Genomic DNA, 14,176 nt, shown 5'->3' with positions numbered 1-14,176 from the left:
CTTTGTAGATACTTTGCTTACATCTCTGCTGTATAATAACTTGTACTTTTTTTGTTGTTGTTGGCTGGAGGCCCTGCCACAGAGTCAAGTTGAAACCTCCCTCTGCTAAAAAGAAGATATTTTTTTCCCAGAGTGGGAAGCCCTGTGAATATTGCCTTTCCCCAAGTCTTTCAAAGCTTGGAATTCTTTTGTGGATGTAACGGGGTTGGGGGTGGGAGGGGGGTTGGTGGGGAGAGGGGTGTGTGGATTTGGGAGGGGCGTAGAAACGATCTGGAGCTGAAGCAAATGTACATAGTTTGAAATGTAAAAAAAAACAACAGAATAAATTCATACCTGGGTTTCTGAAACGGAATTTCTTTTTTGTGGTTCTGTATCTTTTTCCGATTCCTGTTCTGATTGTCATAACAGTGGCTGGGGTGGTTCTGCTAACTCCCGAGCGCTTTCTAAAACATGACGGTTTGGTCTAAAGATCCACATTCGTCGGCCTTAGTTACCTCGAGACTCGACTACTCCAAAGCATCCCTGGCTGCTCTCCCACATTCCACCCTCTGTAAACCGGAGGTCATCCAAACCTCTGCTGCCCGTGTCTTAACTCTCAGTGAGTGCCATTCCCCTGTCACTGTCTCTGCTCACTGGCCCACGCTGGCTTCTACTCAAGCAACACCTTCAATTTCAGATTCTCATCCTTGTTTTCAAATCTCTCCACAGTCTCGCCCCCCACACGACGCCTCTGTAATCTCCTCCAGATCCACGACCCTCCAAGGTGTCAGAGTTCTTCTCACTCCTGCCTCTTTGTACAGTCCCAACTTCCATCGCTCTACCATTGGTGGCCAGTTGCCTGGGCCCTAAGCTCGGGAATTCCCTCCCTGCATCTCTCCAACTCTCTCTCTCTCTCTCCCCCCCTTAAGACCAACCTCTTTGACCACACTTTTGACCATCTGACCGAGTGTCTCCTGATGTGGCTCAGAGCCGCACTGTTTTATAGTGTTGCTGTGGATGTGCCTTGTGACAGTTCATGTCATGTATCAGATATTCATATTATCTTCAACCATTAATAAATGCTGTGAATCTGAGGTACATGTGCGCACACAAGCACGAGCACAGACACGTGCACGTGTGTGCACAGAAACATGCACATGCATGCACACACGCATGCACACACACAATCTTGAGGGTAAAGAAGGCAACAGAAATGACATCACAGCGTTCTCTCTGCACCCGGTTTAACATTTGACCATTTAGTTTATATTGCCTCTCCTCAGTCTCGAATTCAAAATGCTTCACTTCACTTGTCGAAGTATTGAGGTTATCTGGCCTTGTGTTTACCCATTTCACCAGACTGCCTATATCTTCCTGAAGGCTGCTACTATTCTCTTCCCAGTTTACTACGTTGCTAATCTGTGTCTCATCTGCAAACTTTGAAATGATTTCCTGTGAACCCAAGTCTGGTTAATTCATTTCTAACAGAATATGATCCTCTGGGGAGTAGCACTCTATACCTCTGTCCAATCTGAAATTACCGTTAAGGACTATGTTCTCTCAGCCAATTTCGTATGCGTTCTGCCCATTTAAACTCATGAGCATCAGTTTTTGTCACTGTTCAAATATGAGACATTATCTCCTCCCCATGAAGACACTGTCCCATCAAAATTCACAGCACAGGGACAGCAGAGGTTTGACAAAGGAAAGCTCTGTCTGAACTAGCCCCGTGAAACATTCCTCAGGTACAGCAGGGGCTAAGATAAGGTGTATCCTTTTTAAAAACTTTCAATTTTGTCAGATTTTTACAGACTGCACTTTGCCATACATTGACATGTTTATAAACATTTTTAGGGGTTTTTTGAAATGGCTTCCATCGTTGAAGCTTTTCTCAAGACTCCAGTTAAACGCTTAACACCTGTTGGAGGAAAAGACCCTTCGGCCCTTCAATGAATTCACCCCAGGCACACTCGAATAAAGATTTTTACTTCCCTGGATCTTACAGACTCCAGAGTGGCTTTTCTCCACACAATTGGCTCAGTCGTCAGGATCCTCACAACAGTGTAGAGGGAGCTTTACTCTGTATCTAACCCCGTGCTGTACCTGCCCTGGGAGTGTTTGATGGGGACAGTGTAGAGGGAGCTTTACTCTGTATCTAACCCCGTGCTGTACCTGCCCTGGGAGTGTTTGATGGGGACAGTGTAGAGGGAGCTTTACTCTGTATCTAACCCCGTGCTGTACCTGTCCTGGGAGTGTTTGATGGGGACGGTGTAGAGGGAGCTTTACTCTGTATCTAACCCCGTGCTGTACCTGTCCTGGGAGTGTTTGATGGGGACAGTGTAGAGGGAGCTTTACTCTGTATCTAACCCCGTGCTGTACCTGTCTTGGGAGTGTTTGATGGGGACAGTGTAGAGGGAGCTTTACTCTGTATCTAACCCCGTGCTGTACCTGCCCTGGGAGTGTTTGATGGGGCCAGTGTAGAGGGAGCTTTACTCTGTATCTAACCCCGTGCTGTACCTGCCCTGGGAGTGTTTGATGGGGACAGTGTAGAGGGAGCTTTACTCTGTATCTAACCCCGTGCTGTACCTGTCTTGGGAGTGTTTGATGGGGACAGTGTAGAGGGAGCTTTACTCTGTATCTAACCCCGTGCTGTACCTGTCCTGGGAGAGCTTCATGGTCTAGTTTGGACAGACAGGGCTTTCCTCTGTATTGAACCTCTGCTATACCTGTGCTGGGAATTTTGATGTGTGTGTGGAAACTGAGAGGTCTGGGACCAATGTCTTCATGTGGAGGAGATAATGTCCCATATTTGAATAGTGAGCAAAATTGATGCTGATGTGACTAAAGGGGCAGTGGCAGAATGTGTACAACATTGGCTAAGAGACAGAACACAGTGTAATCGATAATGGTTGTTTCAGACTGGAGGGAGGTACAGAGTCCTTTTCCCCACTGGTTCATATCAGGGCCACTGGTTCATATCAGGGCCACTGCTTTTTCTGTTATATCAGAATAAACTGGAGCTGTGTTCACAGGGCATCACTTTACAGTTTGCAAATGTCTCTCAGTGTGACAATGTAGTGAAAATGGAAGAGAATAGGAGCAGATTTCAGGAGATTATAGTCAGTCTGGGGAAACGGACAGAATTATAGCAGGATAACTTCAATATTGTGATATGTGTCGTGATCCATTTTGAATGTTAGACTGAGGAGGGGGCGATATAAATTCAATTGTTCAATGTTAAACTGGGTGCATGGAACAGAGAAAGCTGCAGTTCCATTTCTGTGTTTATTTCTATCTCTTTAAGATTCAATTTTGGCTGTAGACCTGAAAATTTCAGCCTGAAATTGCATTAGGGAAATTTGTCAAAAACATTTTCCCTTCAGAAATTCTGGCATTGTGGAAAAGTGAGTTTGTAGAAAGAGGAGATGGGCGGGTTTGAATGGACATGCCGGTCTTTGGTTGATTAAACTGTAAGTTCATCGATATCCCTTTCGGATAAGCTGATTACAGTAAGTGCTCCAGGACAATGAAAACCTTCTACACTGTCTGGCTAAACACCAATTCTTCAGACACATGAAGGAAGCAAAGAGATTGTAAAATACAAAAGGTGAGATGGCAGCTAACCATTGAATTGAAGGTGTGGGGCTTGTTTGGAAAGTGACGCACATTTTTAAACCTGGAAACCTGGGCAGATCCCGAAAGCAGGAATTTAACAAATGCCACATTGGGCTGTTGTGAATTAAAATACTGTTTTCTCTGAGAATAAAAAAATGAATCTGCAATTTAAAAAATCTCCTGGATGACTCACTCCCGCCTGCTTCTTCATAATGTGTGTGCGTGTGTGTGTGTGCAGGAGTTCCTCAGGGTATTGTCCTAGACCTAACCATCTTCAGCTGCTTCATCAATGACCATAATAAGGTCAGAAGTGGGGATGTTCACTGATGATTGCACAATGTTCAGCGATTCCTCGGATACTGAAGCAGTCCATGTCCAAATGCAGAAATATCCAGTCTTGGGCTGACAAGCGGCAAGTAACATTCGTGCCACACAAGTGTCAGGCAATGACCATCCCCAACAAGAGAGAATCTAACCATCGACCCTTGACATTCAATGGCATTACCACGGTAGAATTCCCCATTATCAACATGTTGATTTTTTACTAATTTATGGGGCACGGGTGTCACTGGCTGGGCCAGCATTTATTGCCCATCCCTAATTGCCCTTGAGAAGGTGATGGTGAGCTGCCTTCTTGAACCACTGCAGTCCATGTGGTGTAGGTACACCCACAGTGCTGTTAGGGAGGGAGTTCCAGGATTTTGAGCCAGTGAAGGAACGGTGATATATTTCCTAATATATTACAAGAGCAGGTCAGAGGCTGGGAATCTTGCGGCGGGTAACTCACCACCTGACTGCCCAAAGCCTGTCCACCATCTACAAGGCACAGGTCAGGAGTGTGATGGGAATACTCTCCACTTGCCTGGATGAGTGCAGCTCCCACAACACTCAAGAAGCTCAACACCGTCCAGGACAAAGCAGCCCCACTTGATTGGCACCACATCCACAAACATTCACTCCCTCCACCACCGACACACAGTACCAGCAGTGTGTACCATCTACAAGATGCACTGCAGCAACTCACCAAGCCTCCTTAGACAGCATCTTCCAAAACTGCAATCACTACCATCTAGCAGGACAAGGGCAACAGACACATGGGAACACCACCACCTGGAAGTTCCCCTCCAAGTCACAATCCATCCGGATTTGGAAATATATCACAGTTCCTTCACTGTTGGAATCCTTACCTAAGAAAAGATATACTTGCCACGGAGGGAGTGTAGCGAAGGTTCACCAGACTGATTCCTGGGATGGCAGGATTGTGCTATGAGGAGAGATTAGGCTGACTAGGTCCTGTATTCACGAGTTGAGAAGCATGAGAGGGGATCTCATTGAAATGTATAAAATTCTGACGGGGCCGGACAGACTGGATGCAGGGATGATGTTTCCTCTGTCTGGGAGTGGGGTCTAGAACAAGGGGTCACAGTCTCAGGATACGGGGTCGGCCATTCAGGACTGAGATGAGGAGAAACCTCTTCACTCAGAGTGTGGTGAACCTGTGGAATTCTCCACCACAGAGGCTGTGGAGGCCAAGTCACTGAATATATTTAAGAAGGAAATAGATAGATTTCTAGACTCTAAAGGCATTAAGGGTTGTGGGGAGAGAGCGGGAGTACGGTGTTGAGATAGAGGATCAGCCATGATCATATTGAATGGCGGAGCAGGCTCAAAGGGCTGAATGGCCTACTCCTGCTCTTATTTCCTATGTTTCTATGTAACAGTGGTTTATATGTGGAGTCTAGTTTCCACTATCCCCATCAAACACTCCCAGGGCAGTTACAGCACGGGGTTAGATACAGAGTAAAGCTCCCTCTACACTGTCCCCATCAAACACTCCCAGGGCAGGTACAGCACGGGGTTAGATACAGAGTAAAGCTCCCTCTACACTGTCCCCATCAAACATTCCCAGGACAGGTACAGCACAGGGTTAGATACAGAGTAAAGCTCCCTGTACACTGTTCCCATCAAACACTCCCAGGGCGGGTACAGCACAGGCTTAGATACAGTGAAGGAACAGCGATATATTTCCAAATCAGAATGGTGAGTGGCTTGACGTCCTGGGAGTGTTTGATGGGGACAGTTTAGAGAGAGATTTACTCGCTATCTAAGTTGTACTGTGACTGTCCTGTGAGTGATGGTGAGATTTTAGACGAAGCTTTACTCTGCATCTAACCCTGTACTGTACCAGCCCTGGAGTGTTTAGTGGGGACAGTGTAGAGGGAGATTTAATCTGATCCTAACCCCGTGCTGTACCTGTCCAGGGAGTTTTTCATGGGACAGTGTAGAGGGAGCTTCATTCTGTATCTATACCCGTACTGTACCTGCGCTGGGAATGTTTGATGGGGACATTTTAGATGAAACATGACTCTGAATCTAAACCCTTGCTGCAAATGCGACTGGAGTAGACACATACATAGATGCGTACGTATACACACACACATGCAGACACACAGTGACACACACACACACACATGCAGACACACAGTGACACACACACACACACACACACATGCAGACACACAGTGACACACACACACACATGCAGACACACAGTGACACACACAAGGACACATGGAGATACACACACACAGACACACACACACTAATCAAGGGAGAGAGAGTGACTGATGAATATTTGGATTTCCAAATACGAAAACTCGGTCTAAACTGTCCCTGGAGAGTTGGATTTGCCAGGGTCACTCACACAACCGGGTCAAGATCAAGACTCACCTTCCGCAGTCACTCAGGCACTCCTGTATCACGTACCTTATTGTAATCAGATGCCGTGTTTGGGGGCAGAACAGGCACACAGGATTAGCACAACTGCTCATGTGGAGGTTAAGCACCAGGAATCTATCAGAGAATCCGAACAGACCAGAGAGAATCAAAAAATGAAACTCATGTTGAATTTGTGAGCCTTGCTTTGTGGAATGCTTTAGCATTTGTTGGGAATCTTGACCCAGTGACATTTTGCCCCTAATATCCGAAAAGATATTATAACATCTTGCAACATTAATGTTCCCTGTGTACTGAGTGTAACAACATTTACAGTTTTCCAAAATAAACTATGCCTTGGAGTTTGTATTGTCTGAATCCAGCTGTGAATTATCTGCAAATTTTGCTCTTTTTCCACTGACAGGCAGGGGAATAGAGTTCAGTCTCTCAGTGATTTTCCAGATTTAACAATTAAAGGTTTTAAGTGGAGGTGAGGACAGGGGGAGCAGTAATGAGGGGGGGGGGGGAACCTCCCAAATCTAGAGACCCTTGGATGTCAAGGAGCAGACAGGACAGGAGAAGGTAAAAAAGGGAAGCTTATATCAGACAGTGAGAGCTCACACACACACAGATAAAAACAGACACAAAACACACACACACACACACACATACTCACTCTCACACGATGGTGCAGCCAATCATTAGGAGGGCAAATGGACTGAATGTCTTTATTGCAAAAGAATTGGAGAACAGGAGTAAGGAAGTGTTTGATTGGGACAATGTAGAGGGAGCTTTACTCTGTATCTATCCCCTGTGGGATTTTTGTCTCTGGGCGAATGAATGAATTAACAAAGGTTCAAAGCCTCTCTCCTCCTCAAACCTATTTCACTATCTTGTGATTAAAGTGATACAACGCCACCCTCTGCTGGCGGACCACAGCTACTACAGGCGCTGGTCTTTGGGTCTCAGAGAAGTTCAGTAACTGGGTGGCTGCATCTGGAGACGGATTGATGAAGTGTGAATATTGAACAATATTGTAAGGGATTGAAGTTTGTAGTGGGAGCTCAGGTGGTGAATTCGCCCTTTTATCACCAGACACTTTCCCTGAACTGAGATAAGAAGTATCCTTTTGAAAGACTATTTTACTTTTGTCAGCAACTTAAAAGCCACACTTTGCCATATATTGACAGAGTTTTTTGATGTGACTTCAATCTTTACCAAGGTTTTTCTCAGATTTCCGTTAAACGCTGAACACCTCTCTCTCCATGCTGAACTTGTGTCTGTGTTGACGTTCCTGTCAATTTGGATTAATGCTGTGTGATGCTCACTCCCCCTGATGGCTTCCCCTCTGCTAGTGCAGTAGCGTCCATTCTTTTTTTTTTTATTTTTGTAAAAATATACTTTATTCATAAAATATCTTCAATCACATTCCAAACCATTTCAAAAACAACATTACAAGGGTACAATCCAGGTTAAACTTTTACAAAATGTATCACCAGGTGCATCAGTACAAACAATATTACAATCATTTACAGCCTTTCATTTTGATCTGTACAGCCCGAGGGGCTCTAAACAGTTCCCAGTCTCTCGGTGCGCTGTGGTAGAAAGGTCTTAGACAGCGACCCTTCCCCATTGCGCCTTTGCGGCAGCTGCCCCAAGCTTTAGTGCGTCCCTCAGCACGTAGTCCTGGACTTTGGATTGTGCCAGTCCGCAACAATCGGTCGGGGACAACTCTTTGTGCTGGAAGACCAACAAGTTTCGGGCAGACCAAAGCGCGTCTTTCACCGAGTTGATGATCCTCCAGCTGCAGTCGATGTTTGTCTCGGTGTGTGTCCCTGGGAACAGCCCGTAGAGCACAGAGTCCTGTGTCACAGAACTGCTCGGGATGAACCTCGACAGCAACCACTGCATCTCTCTCCAGACTTTCTTTGCAAAGGCACAATCCACAAGGAGGTGAACAACGGTCTCTTCCCCACCACAGCCACCTCGAGGGCAACGTGCAGAGGGGGTGAGCCTCCTGGCGTGTAGGAAGGATCTGATGGGGAGGGCCTTTCTCACCACCAGCCAAGCTACGTCTTGGTGCTTGTTGGAAAGTTCTGGCGATGAGGCATTCTGCCAAATGACTTTGACAGTCTGCTCGGGGAACCATCCCACAGGGTCCACCCTCTCCTTTTCCCTCAGGGCCTCTAGGACGTTACGTGCTGACCACTGCCTGATGGACTTGTGGTCAAAGGTGTTTTTCTGCATAAATTTTTCCACCAGGGACAGGTGGTACGGCACGGTCCAACTACTTGGAGCGTTCCGCGGCAGCGTGGCCAGACCCATCCTTCGCAACACCGGGGACAGGTAGAACCTCAGCACGTAGTGACACTTGGTGTTTGCGTACTGAGGGTCTACGCACCGCTTGATGCAGCCACACACAAAGGTGGCCATCAGTATGAGGGCGATGTTGGGCACGTTTTTTCCCCCTTTATCTAGAGGCTTGTACATTGCGTCCCTGCAGACACGATCCATTTTCGACCTCCAGATAAAGCGGAAGATGGCTCGAGTGATCGCCATCGCGCAGGAGTCTGGAATGGGCCAGACCTGCGCCACGTACAACAATAGCGAGAGTACCTCACACCTGATGACCAGGTTCTTACCCGCAATGGAGAGGGAGCGTCGCTCCCACATGCCCAGTTTCCTTTTCACCATAGCCACTCGCTCCTTCCAGTTTCTAACGCATGCCCCGATCCCTCCGAACCATATCCCCAGCACCTTCAGGCCGTCAGCCCTGACAGTGAAGGGGACAAAGGATCGGTCAGCCCAGTTCCCAAAGAACATGGCCTCGCTCTTCCCACGATTTACCTTGGCTCCCGAGGCCAGTTCGAACTGGTCGCAGATGTGCATCAGTCTGCGCACCGACAGCGGATCCGAGCAGAAGATGGCGACGTCGTCCATGTACAGGGAGGCTTTTACCTGAGTGCCTCCACTGCCTGGGATCGTCACTCCTCTTATGCCCGGATCCTTCCTGATGGACTCGGCAAAGGGTTCTATGCAACACACGAAAAGGACAGGCGAGAGAGGACAGCCCTGCCTGACTCCAGATTTAATCGGAAAGCTATCTGTTTCCCACCCATTGATTGAGACTGCGCTACTGATGTTAGTGTAGAGCAGTTGGATCCAATTTCGAATTCCCTCCCCAAACCCCATTTTGGAGAGCACATCCCCCATGTAGGTGTGCGATATTCTGTCAAAGGCCTTCTCCTGATCCAAGCTGATGAGGCAGGTATCCACACCCCTGTCCTGTACATAGGCAATCGTATCCCTGAGCAGCGCCAGGCTGTCAGAGATCTTCCTGCCTGGCACAGAGCAGGTCTGGTCAGGGTGAATCACCAATTCCAGAGCGGATTTGACCCGGTTGGCGATGACCTTGGACAGAATCTTATAGTCCACATTCAACAGTGAAATGGGTCGCCAATTTCTAATTTCCTCCCTTTCCCCCTTGTGCTTGTAGATGAGGGTGATGACGCCTTTCCTCATGGATTCTGACATACTACCGGCCAGGAGCATACTCTCGTACACTCCTAGCAGGTCTGGGCCGATCAAGTCCCACAGAGCCGAATACAACTCCGCCGGCAAGCCGTCGCTTCCGGGGGTTTTACTCTTCTTGAAGGACTCGAGGGCCTTAGTCAGTTCATCAGGAGTTAGCGGTTTGTCCAGGCTCTCCCGCGTACTGTGGTCTAAGACCTCCGTGATAGAGGACAGGAAGGACTGGGAGGCCGTGCTGTCCGTGGGCTTCACGTCATACAATCCGGCATAAAAGGATTTGCTGATCCTCAGAATGTCGGACCGTGATGACTTTACTGAGCCGTCTTCTTCCTTCAGGCTGCTGATCACAGAGCGCTCTCTGTGTACCTTTTGGAAGAAGAAACGTGAGCACGTCTCATCCTGCTCCACGGAGCGGACTCTGGAACGGAAGATGATCTTGGAGGCCTCCAAGGCAAAGTGCGAGGCTTGCTGGCCCTTCACCTCTTGGAGCTCCTCCTTGACATCGACCCCCATCAACTGCAGCCGGAGCAGATTCTGCATCTTTTTCTGGAGTCGGGACATTTCCCTCTGTTCCTTTCTAGCTTTCTGGGTGCCTTTGAGGATGAAAAACCTCTTGATGCTTCCCTTGATCGCTTCCCACCAGTGTGTCAGGGACTCATAGAGGGGTTTCACGGTTCTCCAACCTTTGTATTCCCTCTTGAGCTCCTCAATGTTCTCTGGGGTCAGCAGTTGCACATTTAGCTTCCATGCCCCCCTGCCCACCCTCAGGTCCTTCTCCAAGTGGCAGTCCACCAGTAGGAGGCAGTGGTCAGAGAAGAACACCGGCTTGACCTCGGTGGATCTGACTGTGAATGCACGGGACACAAACAGGAAGTCTATCCTGGAACGAATGGACCCGTCTGGCCGTGACCAGGTGTATCTACGCTGCGCTCCGTCTGCAGGGTTGCTGAAGACGTCGTGCAGCTTGGCATCCTTAACTGTTTCCATCAGGGATCTGGACGTAGCGTCCAATCTGCTGCCGGCCCTGCCGGATCGTCCAGCCGCATCGATGATGCAGTTGAAGTCACCGCCCAGAATGACCGGCCTGGAGGTCGCCAGCAGCAGTGGGAGCTGCTGAAAAACCTCCAGCCGCTCAGCCCCTTGTGCCGGGCCATACACGTTAATTAACCGGAGTGGAGCGTTCTTGTACATTACGTCTGCTACGAGGAGTCGCCCGCCCACCACCTCCTTGACCTCGGAGACGGTGAAGTTGCCTCCCCGCAGTAGAATACCCAGGCCGGAGGAACGAGAGTCGTTTCCGCCCGACCAGATCGATGGCCCGTGGGACCACCATCGTGACCATTGCCTGTAGGAGCTGAGGTGCGGTATCGCACACTCCTGCAGAAACAACAGGTCAGCTTTGACCTTGGCTAGGTAGTCCAAGGTCGCAACACATCGCGTAGTAGATTTAATGCTACGCACATTTATGGATACAATCTTTAAACCCATTTTAAAGCATTTATTCTCCTACCAAACCCACTGTCTCTGAGAGTCCCAGACCTTTAGTCTGCTTCTTCATACCCGTAGTGAGCTCAAATTCCTTCACTTTGGATGGGCTGAGGTAGATCTCCTTGGCCGTGTTCTGCTCCGGTGGCATCTGGAGGTTCACGTAGAGAGTGGGTTTTGAGATGACCTTTGCTGGAGAAGCTTCTCCAAAACTCACCCCCTCTGGGGTGTTGCTGTTCCCGGCTTCCTGGAGCTGGGGTGCGATGATTGCCTCACTGCTCCCAGATTCCAGGGGCTGTGGTGCACTGGCCTCCTCAGGTTGCAGGCAAAGTTGGGGTGCGCTGGTCTCCTTGTTGTCTCCAATTTTCTGGAGCTCGGGTGTCTCGTCCTCCAACGCCCTGGAGCTTTGCCGCCTCTTCTGTCGGTGCCGCTCTGGCACTTCATCATCCGAAGAGCTGCTGCCCTTGTCATCCGTGTCGGATGGGAGACACCTCTTGCCGCTTCTCTGGGAAACGCCTTTGCTTCTTCTTCGCTCCCTCTTACTTTTCTTGTTCTTCACCGTCCGCCACTCCCCCTGCTGCTTTTCCACTGCTGCCTCCTCCTCCATTGATTCGCTGTCCTGAGGACTGGGAGGTTCAGGGGGTAGTGCTGTTGATTGGCTCTCTGTTGCCTCAATCTCTTTCTCCACCTTGTCTCTCTCTGTGTCCTCCTTTGTCCCGTTGAGCTCCCTGGGGGCCTTGGTGGTTGGAGTGACATGAAACATTTCTTCTGCTTCCCCCTGGTCGGCTTTGGCTGCCTGTGCGTAAGTACGGCAGCGTTTGGGGCAGGTCCTATAGAGGTGACCTGCCTCGCCACACAGGTTGCAGCACTTGGCCTGTTTGCAGTCTTTTGTCTGGTGCCCTTCCTGTTTGCAGATCTTGCAGAGGGAGGCGCTGCAGTTGGCCGCCACATGACCAGCCTTGCCGCATGAGCGACAATGCTTGGGTTGCCCAGCGTAGACCAGGTAGCCACGGTTTCCCCCGATAGCGAAACTGGAAGGAGGGTGGAAAATGGCTCCCTTACCATCGGTCTTTAGCGTGACCTTAAACAGGCGTTTGCCTGTCCAGATCCCCAAGTCGTCTCGAATCTCGGTGCCGCTCCCCACCTTATCGAAGTACCTGGTGAGGAAGGTGACCACGTCGGCGACAGGGACGAAGGGGTTGTACACATGCACCATCACCTCACGTTCCCGTTGCAACGGCAGAGAAAAGTGCGGCTCCGCCGTCAGGATCTTCATCTCCGGCAGGTCTCTCTTCTCCTCGAACACCCTCAGGAGCCGGACGCAGTCTGCCACCCGCTTGAACGTCACGTCGAAATAACCACCTTTGCGGGAGTCATGCAGGGTGAAGATCTCCGGAGCTTGGAAGCCGCACGCCTTCAACAGGATCCTCCTGGTGAAGAAGCCCCGATCCATAGGTGATCCTCCTTCGCTGTGGTTCACCGTGACTCGGACGGTGATAGGTAACCCACGGTATGGATTTGGATTGCGATTGGTTATAGCCCTTCCATCCCGACCTTGCCTTGGCAGGACCATGGTGTCGCCCCTGCAACACTTGATCTTAGCCAAAAGGCCAAGAAGCGATCGAACAGATACTACACTTGATCTTAGCCAAACCCATTCGCCAGCAGAGGGTGGCAGTGTATCACTTTACTCACAAGACAGAGAAACAGGTTTGAGGAATATAGAGGCACTATGACCCTTTTTAAAAATTCATTCAAAAGATCTCCAATTGCAGCAGCCCCAGCTGCAATGTTAAACCGAGTGCAGACACAGAGAAAGCTGAAATTTCATTTCTGTGTTGCCTTCTTTATCCTCAAGATTGTGCGTGTGCCTCAGATTCACTGCATTTATTAATGGTTGAAGATAATATGAATATCTGATACATGACATGAACTGTCACGAGGCACATCCACAGCAACACTATAAAACAGTGCGGCTCTGAGCCACATCAGGAGACACTCGGTCAGATGGTCAAAAGTGTGGTCAAAGAGGTTGGTCTTAAGAGAGGGAGAGAGAGAGAGAGTTGGAGAGATGCAGGGAGGGAATTCTCCCTGGCCATCGATGGTAGAGCGATGGAAGTTGGGACTGTACAAGAGGTAGGAGTGAGAGGAACTCTGACACCTCGGAGGGTCGTGGATCTGGAGGAGTTTACAGAGGCGTCGTGTGGGGGGCGAGACTGTGGAGAGATTTGAAAACAAGGATGAGAATCTGAAATTGAAGGTGTTGCTTGAGTAGAAGCCAGCGTGGGCCAGTGAGCAGAGACAGTGACAGGGGAATGGCACTCACTGTGAGTTAAGACACGGGCAGCAGAGGTTTGGATGACCTCCGGTTTACAGAGGGTGGAATGTGGGAGAGCAGCCAGGGATGCTTTGGAGTAGTCGAGTCTCGAGGTAACTAAGGCCGACGAATGTGGATCTTTAGACCAAACCGTCATGTTTTAGAAAGCGCTCGGGAGTTAGCAGAACCACCCCAGCCACTGTTATGACAATCAGAACAGGAATCGGAAAAAGATACAGAACCACAAAAAAGAAATTCCGTTTCAGAAACCCAGGTATGAATTTATTCTGTTGTTTTTTTTTACATTTCAAACTATGTACATTTGCTTCAGCTCCAGATCGTTTCTACGCCCCTCCCAAATCCACACACCCCTCTCCCCACCAACCCCCCTCCCACCCCCAACCCCGTTACATCCACAAAAGAATTCCAAGCTTTGAAAGACTTGGGGAAAGGCAATATTCACAGGGCTTCCCACTCTGGGAAAAAAATATCTTCTTTTTAGCAGAGGGAGGTTTCAACTTGACTCTGTAGCAG

The sequence above is a fragment of the Cetorhinus maximus genome, unplaced genomic scaffold (assembly GCF_964194155.1).
Source record: "Cetorhinus maximus unplaced genomic scaffold, sCetMax3.hap1.1 HAP1_SCAFFOLD_636, whole genome shotgun sequence".
NCBI classification, from domain to species: domain Eukaryota; kingdom Metazoa; phylum Chordata; class Chondrichthyes; order Lamniformes; family Cetorhinidae; genus Cetorhinus; species Cetorhinus maximus.
Note: the sequence above shows the minus strand (reverse complement) of the source record.